Raw genomic sequence first — 14083 nt, 5'->3', positions numbered from 1 at the left:
CTTCTCTGAAGTTGTGCTTGACCACCTGTGTCCATATTCCCTTTTGCTAACATGCGAGGGAAGGGGTGCTTTTAGCACTCCTGGAAGCAGGCAAGGTTGTGCCGAAGTCCTAGGGTCTGATGCGAGAAGGAAGCGGGCAGACAAACCCCCTTCACTCGTTGCTACCAGCAAACCCCGGCTGTGACGCTGGTGTGTCAGTAGTGCAGCTTGCTGCTGGGCCACCGCTGACCCAACAGCCAGGTCTCCGGTTGCTAGTCTGGAGATGTGCCTTCGGGCTACCGCCAGCGATGGCACTGAGAGGTCGGTACCAGCATGATGGCCAGGTGCCTAAATACCATGACAGATACTGGCCTCAAACAACTTGCTTGAGATAACGCACAAGATTTGAAGTAGAGTGTGATTAACTCTTACAGCCAGGGATGGTTCTCTAAGCATTAAATCATCCTTCCTTCACTGGAAGTTGTGCTTGTGTGTGTATATATCTGAGAGGCACCAATGTCTGAAATCACAGCAACTTTCCGCTTACATCTGCGAAGAGTGTTACAGAGGGAGGAGAAGGATAGCATAGATATGTCATTCACAGCTTCATTCCTGGGCTCATTTACTAACAAATTATTCTGCTAATTCCCTTGTGAAATATTGGGTGGAAAGAAGTGTTTAATTTATTAATAGGTTCTATTCATATCAGTTTGGTTCCATTTAAATTACACTATTTAAAATGTCGGCTTGTACAAATTGGTACTTTTAATGGCAATAAAATCCCCTTGTTTCTTTCTGTCCTATTTCACTGCAGTCTCAGTAGCTAGCAGGGTTTGCTCACGGTGCTCTGATAGAACCCCAGCGTGTCTGAACAGCCCTGTCGCTGCGGCACCAGGAACTGTGCTCGGTGGGCACGCAGCCACTGACACCTGGGACCCGGGAGCATACCGATCACTACACTCCCATGGACATTTGATATGGCTGCAACTAAGTGTCACACAGTCTATCAATATTTTAATACCATATTCAAGACACTATATGCAGAATGAACTCCAGTACTCATCCAGTCTGGAGCATACAGATCTGGACAGGCTTGTATGGAAGAATACAGAGGAAGCATCATGCTCATATTCAAGCGACAGTATATTTCTGGTTAAAGTCCTTACTCTGCATGCCTTTCTGCTGCCTTACATCAATATACATTCTTCCTTAGGATTAGACTTTTAGACTCAGACACGTCAAAGTGTGAGAAATACAAATTTGCTCACGGCCACCTTGTCGCACAACAACCATTCTCAGCATCAGTGTTCTGACTCCTCCATCGCAAACCACCTCCCCAATAAGTTGCCCACCTACCAAACTTTTATCAAGACCCATTTTTCACCTTTGCTCCTACGTCCAAGTGTTCAAATAACACAGCAACAAGAGGCAATCCCTGCTGTGATCTGCTAGAAGCATTTCCAACCGACAGTGAGCCTGCATTCCCAACTACCAGCATCAGGTATAAAGGCAGGGAATAATCCACTTGAAATTCGTCGTGTTCAATCCACATTGTCTGTTTCCTTAATAAAAAGGCCAACAGCACCAAGCACAGAAATCCAACTATACTACATCACTACTGTGACCATTATCCATCAAATCTTTAACCCCACATGTAATTACGGAGATTTGGTACGATTTTTTTTCTAAATACATAAAATGATTGTTAGTCACTTATTTTATTCTTTTTAGGTCTTTATTAACCAACTACAATTTCAGCTATCCCGTTATCTTGCTTTGATTGGATTGATGCCAAGACAGTACCCCATTAATTACAGCCTTTTCAAAACATCGGCACACCAGCTTCCTTCCATCATCTGGGTCTTACTCAAAATCCAACTCTACTGGTTCCCAGTCATCAGCCAGCTCTTCTGAAACTCTTGGATGTAAAGTGTCTGACCTGCCAATTTCAAAGCTTCCAGACACAGCAGGTGCTTTGTTTCTCCCTGAAACAGGAACCACTTAACTATTAAGGATAGAATTACAATTTCCCTAAATACACTCCAGAAATACCCATCAAGTTCTGTGGCTTTCTGATTTCTGATCCATAATCCTACTGCTCCCACCTAGGAACACATCAAAGCCTGTCAAAATTATTACACTTTTAACCCAAACAACTCCTAGGCAGCTGCAAATTAAGGGAAAAATAAATTACACCATTCCAAATCCTTTCACCTTCCCAAGTGCAAATGTTCACCAGAATTAATTCAAAAAGACTAAACTGCCAGCTGTTTAAAGTTAGCACAGGCTCACCCAACCTGTTACCAGACTCCAACCTTTTGCTGTTTTTCTTGAGTTACAGTCAGCTCCCCACACCACCTGTTTCTTTTCTCCGAATTTCATTAAAGGAAAACTACACCTACACCCACGGTAACAAATTGAGACAATTTGACCTGACAAGGTCTTGCACGGGCAAGCAAATTAGAAGCATCACTGCTGCCATTAACCTTTCCAAGTAAATATCAATTATTAAACTTGCTGCACTACCTCTGTCCCCAGTTTGCTGCTGTGAATTAAGAGGGTCATCAGCCTTTTTGACAGATCTTGTTCATTTACACCTGCTGCCTGCCAGCAGGGGAGCCCGCACACCCGCAGCCCAAGCGCTGAGCCAAGCTGCCTTAATTCATCAGTAATTACCCTAATGAGCCACATGCAGGACCCAACTAGGAGGACAAGTTGTTCTGCTAAATGGATGCATTGGTTTCACAGGCACTCTCTACAGATCTGGGTATTAGCAAACTGGTCAAAAGCTTCTTTCCCAAAGTTGCTTCTGGCTTGGCTGCTTGATTTCTAGTGATTTTCTCTGGGTGTTTTCACTTGAGATGAAGAAATTCCTCCTGACCATGTTGTTCCCTGATTGAGCTTTGCTATAAAAACTAGTATTCCTCTCCCTTTGAAAAGGTTATTGCTTTTTTAGAGTCCGCAAAGGCGCAGTGGGCCTGAGGCGAGGTGGGCCCCAGCCCCAGCCTGGGGTCCTCATGGCCGCCTCAGCACAACACAGGCCCCAACCAATAAGCAACTCCCCAAATTCACACACAAAACACACTACGTCTTCTTGTACAACACATTGTCAGAGACTTACACAGACACTAGAGCAACACCAGCCACCATTGTTAAATACCTCAGGGTAGAGGAGCCAAAACCCATCTAAACATAGGCTTGGGAAGGGGAGGGCTGACCGAGAGAAGCTGCCTTTCCGCTTGGATAAAGCTGCCCTACTGCTGTCACAGAAAAGCATTAAAATCGCTCACAAGCAGCATTTAGGAAGGACTCTGCTCTCCAGCTTGTTGACTTTGCTTGTCGGAAAGTACCCACACAGCCCGCTGCTATTTTCTGCTTTGACGGCAGCGCCGGCTCCTCTCCAGCCCTGCCAGACGGCGCTTTCCACTCAGCGTAACAGAGCCGAAACAGAAGCTCAGGAAACAGCAGGTAGAAGCATATGTGGGCCAAATCTGAGTATGTTTGATCGCATTGCCTTTAGGTCTGTTCAAAATATCGTAGGAGTCATCTGAGAAGCAAAAAGTCTCCAAACAACCCCAATGCCCAAAGCTCGGCAATAGAGTGTTTGGGAAAGGTGCTGCTCCGCCTGGGCTCCGCAGGCTTGGGGGTGGGAGGGAATCTTTGCTGAAATGGAGGTTGACTGCTGTGTCACTTCAGGACGGCTAAGCTGGAGCAAAAAGGGGACAACTGAAGTTATTTTGGTAATTTATCTCTTCCAAAGGCCAAATCCTGTCCTCATCCAAATTCTAAGTCAGCAAGATGTTTGTTTGCATCAGCATGAATTCACTGAAACAGTAAATAGGTGGCAAAGTTTTACTCAAGCAGAGCCTATTTCCTATTTCATCAGTGAAATTAACAGAATTCTCCAAAAGCATTAATTAAACCCAAGGCTGCTTAAAAACCAGACCAATGCAGGCTCCCGCAAGATAAATAACACACCTGACAACACCACACACCCCAGAGAAAAGCTGGCGGTAGGCGATCCCAATAGCTATGGTTCAGTTTCTACCAGAAACTATAAGTCTGTGTGTGAGAAGATGAAGGATGCCGTTTCCAGCTCTGTGGGAGCAGGCCAGCGCTGCAGACCGGGCTGGCTTGGCAAGGAACAGCTTGGGGCAAGGTACGGTGGGTTTGTAAGGCCACGATCAATTTGCATGCTGCAGGTGCTTGCCGACAGTACCAAGCCACGTTTGGAGCCAAGAATTATGAACCTTGCACGGTTGGACATCATGTAGCATGATTAAATATCATAACTCATTCCGGTAATAACTCCATCTCTCATTAAAGTCCAGCTCTGCCATCCTGGACTGCTGCTGCCTTTTCATCTCCCCCATCCAACTTTCCCCTCCCTATTTCTCCTTACGGGGCGGGGGTGGAGGAATATGTGAATGGGCAGAACAGGTCTTGCTTCCCTAAAAGGGCTTTTTCATTACCACTCTGCTGGCTCTCAGCCCCTGCTTTTTAATCATAATAGATCAGCCTGCTCTCCATTTACTTAAGCTTTTCCGATGTCAGAGGAAAGCACATTTTTATTTGGCACACCTATTTTCAAATCACGGGCACGCTGCCCCTGCTCATTATTAATAAATACACTTCGATTTATCACAAGCTCCGTTTGAGTGCCACGGGGAGCCTGGGGCAAAAGGAGACAAATTCTTTTCTTAAGTTGTTCTGAAAGGTGCTGGGCTTCCCGACCCTCACCCCCATTAACCCAGCACAGCTAGTGCGCTCCTACTGGGAGCTCCACGGCTTGCGCAGCGGCAAACTCGGACTGATCTTGTGCCATCTCAATATATTTGTTCATTATCTTGCGCACACACAGAAGCATTTGGAAATGTACTCGGGGCACAGGCCAAATTGAATCATCTGCCTTCATTTTCCACACGATCTGAAGCTACAGCTGCTACAACAGGCTGTGGGATTTTTATTTTCCTTCCTTAACAGTTTTTTTTTTTCTTTCTCTTAAAGTCACAGCAGTCTGATTTTAAACCTCTTGCTGTTGCTTGGGTTTGTGTCTGCTTTCTACAAAACAGGTCTTGCAGACACACATGATGGGAAAAGAAATTCCCAACAACCTCCTTCTGTGCTGTTCTGAAGGCAAGACAGAAAGCAGCGCCCTCGGGGAGAGACATAATTAAAATATTCATCTCAGAGATGCCTGTTCTGGTGGCTCAGATGGATCTATTAATCCACTAATCCTCTCACCTCCGCCAGTGGACAAGCACTGGCAGGAATGGCACCCACCTACTTTGTGCTACGCTTGGGAGCTGGGAATGGTCCCATGAAAACAAAGAAGCCCTTCCAGACCAGAAGGGGCAAAGGGCACTCAGCCAAGGTCCGTCCTTTCAGGAACACGTTAACTCCTCGAGAAAAAAAAAGGTTAATTCCTTTTTAGAGCTCTGGAAAAATCAATTTTCATTGGCTTTGAGAGAAAGGACAGACCAAACACAACCTTCCGATTTAGGATTTTACTGACTTCATGGCAAATCTATTTTGGCACAAGCTACTTGGAGATAAGCAGGTACAGCTGAGAGGCATCCAAGTCCCAGAGTTTAGGTCCAAGCTTTCAGATCACCAGCGATAGGGATGAATCCACCTTATCATGCTCATCTATCTAAACTGAACACCACTTTACATCTCATCAGTGTGTAATGGCTTCATCATCTGCTCTGCCAAAGGACCCTTTTTCGACTCTTTCTCTAGGGTCAATCTAAGGAAGAAAAATTTTCTGCAGATAACATTCACACTAACGAAGATTATGATTCCCCATGGCTACAAGAATTGTTAAGAACAACTGTTCCAAAGCCTTATCAAAACTAATTGTATGGCCTGTCCCCTTCCCAACAAACATGAAAATGATGCTTAAACAACATTTTGGGAAGACCTTTTTGCTAACATATGCTTGCATTTTATTATCAACTCCCAGATAAGCTGATGTTTCTCTTGGTAGACTATCAGCAGTAGCAGCTTTCTACAGCAGGAGACAGTAAACTGCCTTAATAAATACAAATGGACAATTTAATTAAAATATATTGGAGACTTGGAAAAAGTACTATTTGTGGACGAAACAGTCTGTTAAGGGATCGCACTCAAGGCTAGTTCAGTGTATTTTAAGCAGGCAACAATAAGTGGCAGTGAAACATACTGCACAGAGCTCTACCCCAATGATTAAAGAGCACACTGGAATTATAAACGTCTGTTTTCCAGAAAGTGGGGAAAAAAAAAAGTCACCCAGTTGCCTCTGGTTTTAATGCTGAAACAAAACAAACCATTTGGCTTTAAAAATGTACTTCTTTAAGCCTGAAAAGACCCATGTATCAAAACAAGGTGGAATCGGCTAAACACATTACTTTTGACTTGTTTCCTTGAAAATCCAGCCTTAATGCATTCTAACAAAATTTATCTATCCCAAGCATACCTCATAATGAGATCAACTGGGAAAAATATCAGGCTTGTTTGTATATTTTATACTTGCTCTAACTTGGCAGTTTGGAGATTATGTATTCCCCAGGTCCCTCCTTAAATCGTTTCACACGCTGCAATTTGATTTTCTTTGCTTGCCCTTTTCCACAATTTTTTTGATACATTTTATTGAGTTCTGGCTCAGAGGGAAACGTTCCCTTTGAATTAAGGGTGCAATCATTTTTTTTCCTCTAAATAAGGACATATGGCGTAGAAAGCAATGTTATGGTCTAAGGATTTTATGATTGAAGCAGGACTCATTTTAAAAAATGACAGTAGCATCAGGTTAGATTAGAGTAGATTTTCTAATTGGGTGGTGCTGCTGTGGATGTTGTGATCGGCTATCTCAGCTATAGCTCATTTTAAATATGACATGTCCATTTTTACTTACTGTGATGAAGAGGAAAACAGCAGCAGCGTTAAGTTACAATACAGAAGGAAAATAGTTTTTTTAAAAAAAAAAAAAACACCAAACAACAAACCACATTCGTTCAGAAAGTATGTTTTTCAGAAGCTTAGAGTTTATACATTTGACTGGTATGCAGACTTCTGTGTTCTAATCCTGGCTTATCTGCTTCCTCTGGATAAGTTACTTAAATAACCTGTATTGCAGTTTTGCAGTCTGTAACATGTTGGTTAATTTTTACCTCTCTCTGGGACGCAAAGAAATGGAACTAATGTTAGCAAAGGATTTCCGTGCTTAGAAGCTGTCAGAGTTGGCTGCTACAGGAAGGCAAGTACAACATCTTACTGTAATAAAAAGTAATATTAAAATATCAAAATACTTAAAAGCTATTGTTTCTCAGCTGCTTGAGCAACGTTAACTACTCATTAATAGCCTAACTTTTAATCTTAAATCTTGTAACTAGTCATGAGGGTCATCTTACATTTTCAAAACAATGAAAACCAAGCTCATCTGGTGTGGTCCATTGCCTTTGCAGCTTTTGGATGAGTTGCTACATGCTGCTCCTATTTGACAGAGTAACATCCTACATTGAGCTCAGCTTTAGCTCTCCCAGAGACACTTCTCCAGGTCTGCTCCCACATCTCTGCGCTCCCGTACGTACCGCTCACCATGCAACGCAAATCTCAGGCTAGGACCAGAGATGCGTGCAGCCCGAGGCTTTCTGCAGTGCCCATGCAGACTCTACTAAACCCTGCCTGACTTCCTTTGCCTTTCTAAATACCTAACTAGAGAGAAACTATGTTTGACCTCACAATTTTTAAGCGGTATGGCCAAAAGAGTAGGACAGTGCTGCTGGGGACTGGGGAAGCCTTTTTCACTAGTGCCCGGAGCAGAGAGGCCATGAGGAGCATCAGGGTTGGCATTTTTGCAGCTCAACCGATGCACTGGAACCGCCACAAACATCTTTCACAGCTTCTCAGCTGGCAGGTGGCCTCGGCTGCGGAGCAGAGCCGGCACCGCTTCCCTGTGCTCTCAGGATCGGGCGGCTCACTGCGATGCGAGAGCTAATGCTTATTTTGGAAAAGAGCTGGTGCTTAAGCAGGCAAAACTGCTCGATTTTACAGCTGCCATCAGGCCTGCATAGCAAACTGCACTCTGCATGCCCCCAGCCGTACTTGGCAGATGGTAGTAGACAGCTGGGAAAATCTGGGTTTGACATACGTCAATGATAAACTGTGTCAGTGTAGACCTGCTTACGTTACAGCAAGCGAGCGTGTGTGCAGGAGTGAGACTTTGACTGGTGAAGGGTAAATAGCATTCCTAACCAATTTAGCTAAAACCTGCCTTCCACAACAGGATGCGCGCAGGGGCACCTATGGGACCGCCTGGAGAGGCAGACAAGGCGATAAAGGGGTAACACGATTTTGAGATTCATGGGCTACAGCACAAAACCAGCCCAACACGTATCAAAATAGTACCCACCACAAGTGATGACTTATCTCAGGTCCTGTTGTGGAAGGCAGACCATAAGCAATTGCCAGAGAAAAAAAGTCAGGACCCCCCGCACTCCCTCGGTGAAGAAAACCCTGAGAAATCAAATAAACTTATTGGGGCACCTCAATCTGTGTTTATAAATAAAGGCAGGCATGTGTAGACGTAAATTAAAAAAAAAAAAAGAAAAAAAAAGACAAAAAAAAGACACGCACTACTTGGTGACTGAAGAAAAGCAGCCTGTAAAGCTGGGAGATGACAATGAAACCATAGCTGGACAAGGGACAGACATAATCACCACCAACAAAAAGGCAGCACCTAATAATTACTTTACCAGCTGTAATGCTCAGCCAGAGTCGGATGCCCTAACTACACTTTAATTTAGCAACAGGGCTAAAGGAATAGCATCCAATAAATATGATGAGAGAGCTGAAAGCCTCTGAGCAAGTTACTAAATAAGATTTGTATCTTCAAGTTACCCATTAAGGTGATTCGAATCTGTGATTCTCGGTTATAAAATGCCATCCAATATGCATCAAATGAGAAGTTGATTTTGCACATTTTTTCAGTGATGGGAAAGAAATGGAAACGCTAAAGATCAGCTTAGGACTCTTACAACAGATGCATCAAGTGTTACCAACCCCAGCGCAGCTGACCATATCGAAAGGACCACTGCGAGGGAAGTAACTCTGAGCAGGAAGGAGGTACGATTGACTAAGCATCCATTTAGCGAGGAAAGAGCTGTGTTCAGCTGGAGCAAACGGACCAAATTAGGCTGAGTTTACACAATGCTTTTAAACACCATGTAGGAGGCAATCAGAATTGACAGCTTCAACATTGCTGCCATCTACGCATACAGATACCATCTATTAAAGGCTAATATCAACAGCTGTGATGTTCAAAGCAAAAGTAGATTTAATATACACATTAAATTGTCCAAAGCTGCAGGAGATATTTCAAAATATATTAGGAAATTCAACCAAGAAAAATCTTTCTGTATGCTACAGTATTGCTATTCTAGTAATATTTACCCACCAAAAGCAAGGGCTTTGAATCAAAGATAAATCGAAGACAAAAGGTGATGATAACCTTCAAAAGTGATTTTAGTAAGAGACAGTAAAAAAAGCAAGGTAAACACATTACTAATGATGTCAGATAGGCAAAAACATTCAATGCAGTTCTGCTTTGTCCTCGGAGGAAAACAGACTCATTCCTCAGTCTTCTGATAACAAAAGGAATGTATTAGACAACATTTGCTATGAACAAAGTCCAGATCTGTTGCACAAGCCCTAGAATGGAGACCACGTGCATGCAGATGTTTTAATAGATCTTGGAATAGCCACTGAGAAAACTGGAAAAAAAATATTGGAGAAACATTTCAAAGGAGCAACCAGGACTGGCTGGGCAGCTATAGGTACATCGCTGCGATACCAGGCTTGAACAGAAGAAGAAAAAACGCCAATACTGGATTCAATTGACTGAATTAAACTATTTCAGTCAACCAGGTTTTTCTGGAAAATTAATCTTCTTGAATAAGCCTGGTTTCATTTCTTTGATAAGTTTGGTTGAAAAGGGTACTGGATAAATGTGACACATTCAGGATTCCTGATGCACTCGTACTGCAAGACATTCAGATAAAAATTAGCACTATATGAATATCAACAAAGCATATATTTACTGAGGAACACATTGGCTAAATTCTCAAAAAGTAGTGTCAATAAATAATCATCAGTGTTTGCTACAGAAGGTAAAAGGTTTTAAACAAGGCTTGCTTTTATTCAGTAGTGCCATCAATATTTGAGAAAAATATTTCAAGGCCACTGCAGATACAATGCATAGATGCCAACAACACCTGCTTAGAAATAAATAAGGAAGAGGAGGGGAAGGCAGTTTTTGGCAGCAGCTTGGATTTCTTGAAAAACACACCTGATTACAAATCACATATCCCAAAGCAGAGCTACACTATGGTTAGGAGGAACGAAGGTGGCCGCCTATAGCCACTATAGAAGAGAGACTACCCTGCCAAACAGAGCTGCTCACTCGGGAAAAGCTGGGAGCATCACAGTGGACAAGCACATCCATATGATCTTCCAGCATAATGCTGAAACCAAAGGGAACTAATCCAACCCCAGAGCAAGGAAAGCAAGGCCACCTTCTCCTGGATACAGCATGGATGAGAATTAAAGTAACAGGCTGGCTTGGTCTACAGCCTTCCCCAGGAGACAGCAAGGCAAAGCTCTTCTGAACTGACAACCCATGGCAGCTACAGTCTAAGCTGTGGTACAAACTTGGAGAGTTGTCCTGAACTGATCCAAGTCCTTCTTATGTGGACCAGAGAGATCAATCAAACTGCCATCAAAAAAGCAAAAACTGCCAGCAGCTATCCCAGTGTGGCTGCAGATCTCTCCTTACTTAGAGCTGGGAACAAAAGTTACCATCCTGATGCTGATGGATGGTGAAGGAGGATTTTGTAACGGCAGCCTGCAAACCCTGTGGGCTCTTGTCTGTAGCTCAAGGCAGGGACAAAAGCATCCACATTCTCGCTGAACAATTCACTCAAACCCCGCAAGCGTCCCATGTGAAAAACCCGTGCTTAGTACAGTAGGGTTTCAAATTCATTACTAGGACTCCGAGGCACCACAATAACACAATTAAAACACCAGCAGATGTGTGTCATATAATACATGTTAAAAAAAGAAAAGACATACTGTGTGCAGATACAACAACAATTTGCAGTTCAAATTAATTCAGGAATCAGTACCATCCCTATAAACCCAATATATAAAACATATGCTACTGTAGGCATGCATAAATTACTTGCAATTTTTTCCAGATAAAGCCACACATGCAATTAATGAACTAAAGTGAAAAAAGAAAAGAAACAAAGTAAATAAATAAATACAAAGGCTGCCCAGGGAATGATGAATTTTACTGAAACTGCTGTCAAAGACAACAGCACTGAGCAGACAGAGCCACAGCCACAAGCTCGTCCCATACCCTCGCAGTATGGTCACACCCTGGCCTCTGAACATCTGGGAGCTCAAGTGTAGCAGAAATGGATGCCAACCAGAGACCCAACCAGTTTTTTTGGCCAGCACTGGCGTAAGGTTAAGCTACAGTGGCATAGTTTAAATCACAGGAGATAACAGACAGTTTTTCACACACACAGGATCAGGCCTAACATCGAGTGTTTCCAGCCATTCTGCAACCAGCCCACCATCACGTCCCTGAACTGATCTTCATTACCTCCCCGCGTTATTTCTGACAACCCTGTAAAACCTCTAGGAGCAAGGCTCCGGCACAGCAGCAGCTGGGGGAAAAGCTGGCATTAAAGGCAAGAGAACCACCACTTCAAAGCAGAGGGAACTGGTGGATGGCTGGCATGAGCTGTGGTATGATGTGAATTTGGCAAAGCAGAGACAACCCCCACGCACACCCTGCACATATTTCTAGTCCAACTTCTACCTTGTTCTAGTCAGACCTACAACTTGCTTTTATCGCTAATTTAAACTCTACCAAGGCCCTACCTTGCCCTCTGTCTAGACCTCCTGGGACCTCTCCTTTCCCTGGCAGACATCTTTGTCCCTCCTCACCCACAGACAACGGAAAGCTAACCACAGCTGCTTCAGTAAGTCCCAAAAAGAACCAGAGCCATTTTCTTCAGGCTCCCCGCACTAGCAGATGACCCAAGCTACTCTGGCAAGAATCAGAGCAAATGTTACATCTCTGCAGGTCTGGAAAGCGGGTCCCCTGGCTCTGCACTTGAAGCAGAGCCAACGTGAAACATCACTGCTGTCCGGTTGTGATGACCCGTTGTGATCGGTGAAGACATCGCTGTTGTTGAGGAAACTTTGAGCAAGGCCATGAGATCCTACACCCCCACAGCAAGCTTTTTCGTTTGAGAAAACAGTGTTAAATTACCAAGCAAGCACAGCCAGCTCCACAAAGCAACACAGAAGCAATTTCCTCTAAATGCCCAGGGGACGTCCTGTTTGCTGCTTGACATCCTGAGGAAAACAAAAATCTAAGAATAATTACAGCCAGAGCAACTAAGGTGAAGCCCTTTGGTAATTTTCAGCCCTGGATAACTAAAAAGGGGTGACAATTATTTTAGCTAATGATTACTGAACTTTGAGATCAACATTCGCAGCTGAGGAACAGGAAGCAGCTCTTCCAAAAGCAGCGCAGAGTCCAGAGCTCTGTGAAAGAGCTGGTTGACACTTGTTGTCATCAGGGGACACAGCACATTACCAAAAGACGGAAAGAAGCAAAGAAAGCATAGAAAGCTCAGTAAAGACGGACTGGGAGCCTGCCCTACGTAAGGTTCCTAGATAACATAAACTGCATCAATTTATAGCGGAGGAAGATGCTTCTTGTTGGCCTATACTGTACTCTCATGATGTGCGGCACAAGAGTGGCTTGGCACTAACTACGTTTTCCCTACAGCCATAGTTTTAAAAATTTCTAAGACACAAATGGACGGGCTGAAACAGCGTAGCTTAGAGTGAGAAACAGGATTTGGATTTCATGCTGTCATGACAAAAAAAAAAAGCTAACTCCAGTGTCCTTGTTCTGAGTGCTCTTCCTTACTAGTACGCCTCCAAAATCCAACCCCAAACTGTTTGGCTCAGATTATTCTTCTTGTGATGGTTACAGACAAAAAAAGAAAAAAGAAAAAACCACGTTTGCATGTCCTGCTGAGGAGTAATCCTCTCCCTGCAGCTGGAAGGCCACGTTCCTCCAGATGCGTACACTGCATCCTGATACAGCTGAAAGGACAAACTGCAGAAGTAACTGCGAGGCTGACACTCGCACCAGCTACCGAAGGTCAGCCACTGGTCTGGATTGCTCCCAGTGAGGCGAGACATCCTCCCTCTCAGAAGGGAGCCTGGCTGTGCTGAGCCGGGGTCAGAGGAGGGGAAACCTGCCGCAGGCAGTCCCCCAAGAAATGTGAGCCATTGCGCCCGCGTCACTTCACAGAGGGCACAAAGGCCTGTCAAGCATCAAAATAAACAAGTCCCCTAGTTTAACTAAAAGCCTGATTTGAAGCTAACTTAAACTGCTGTAAATGATGCATAGCAGGCTTGTTGAGCTTTAAGCCAAACCTTAGTTTTGTCCAGATTAAATAAATTATGAATCAGTCTAACTTGACCTGGAAGAAGCAGCTTTTAAAGCAAAATTAAGGTAACAGCTCAGTCAAGTTAGACTGCTACAGTCCTTCCCGTTAAGAATGGTCTTAGCTGCAGGAAGCACTTATCTTCCTTGTCACATTTGGTGCAGAAAGGTATTTTAAACAGTAACAAGCATCTGTTTTCTCTACTTGTTCAGTGGGAAAGTCTAGAGTTACACAAACAGCACCTTAGAGGATAACACAATAGCAGCAAGATGCATTTATTAATGATTCTACTAATATTTCCTGAGAGCATCTCCAAGTACTCTGCAAACACCCATCAAGTTTAAACAGCAAGGACACGCAGTGGGTAGTAGTATCGTCCCAGTTTCTCAGATGGAATGAAAAGATCCGATGAGTTTGGGAACATCAAGCAATGGACCTGGGATAAGGCTAGGACTACAACTGCAGAGAAAACTGGATGGCTTTTAGCACTGCAGCTTTTAATAGCAACCATCTTGCATCTTAACCACAAGATCATTCTCCCTGGATGATGCGTAAGCAAATATTTCTTAGAAAAAAAGTACAACGTTAAC

At 43.7% G+C, this 14083-nt stretch overlaps 1 protein-coding gene across 16 annotated transcripts in view; it reads right to left on the bottom strand.

The window, feature by feature from the left end:
- Nucleotides 1-14083, bottom strand: part of FBRSL1 (fibrosin like 1) — a 544157-nt gene that overhangs the window by 303607 nt on the left and 226467 nt on the right. The gene's annotated exons all lie outside the window — the stretch shown is intronic.

Source organism: Chroicocephalus ridibundus, chromosome 13 (assembly GCF_963924245.1).
Source record: "Chroicocephalus ridibundus chromosome 13, bChrRid1.1, whole genome shotgun sequence".
Taxonomy (NCBI): domain Eukaryota; kingdom Metazoa; phylum Chordata; class Aves; order Charadriiformes; family Laridae; genus Chroicocephalus; species Chroicocephalus ridibundus.
This window is presented reverse-complemented; position numbering and strand designations above follow the sequence as displayed.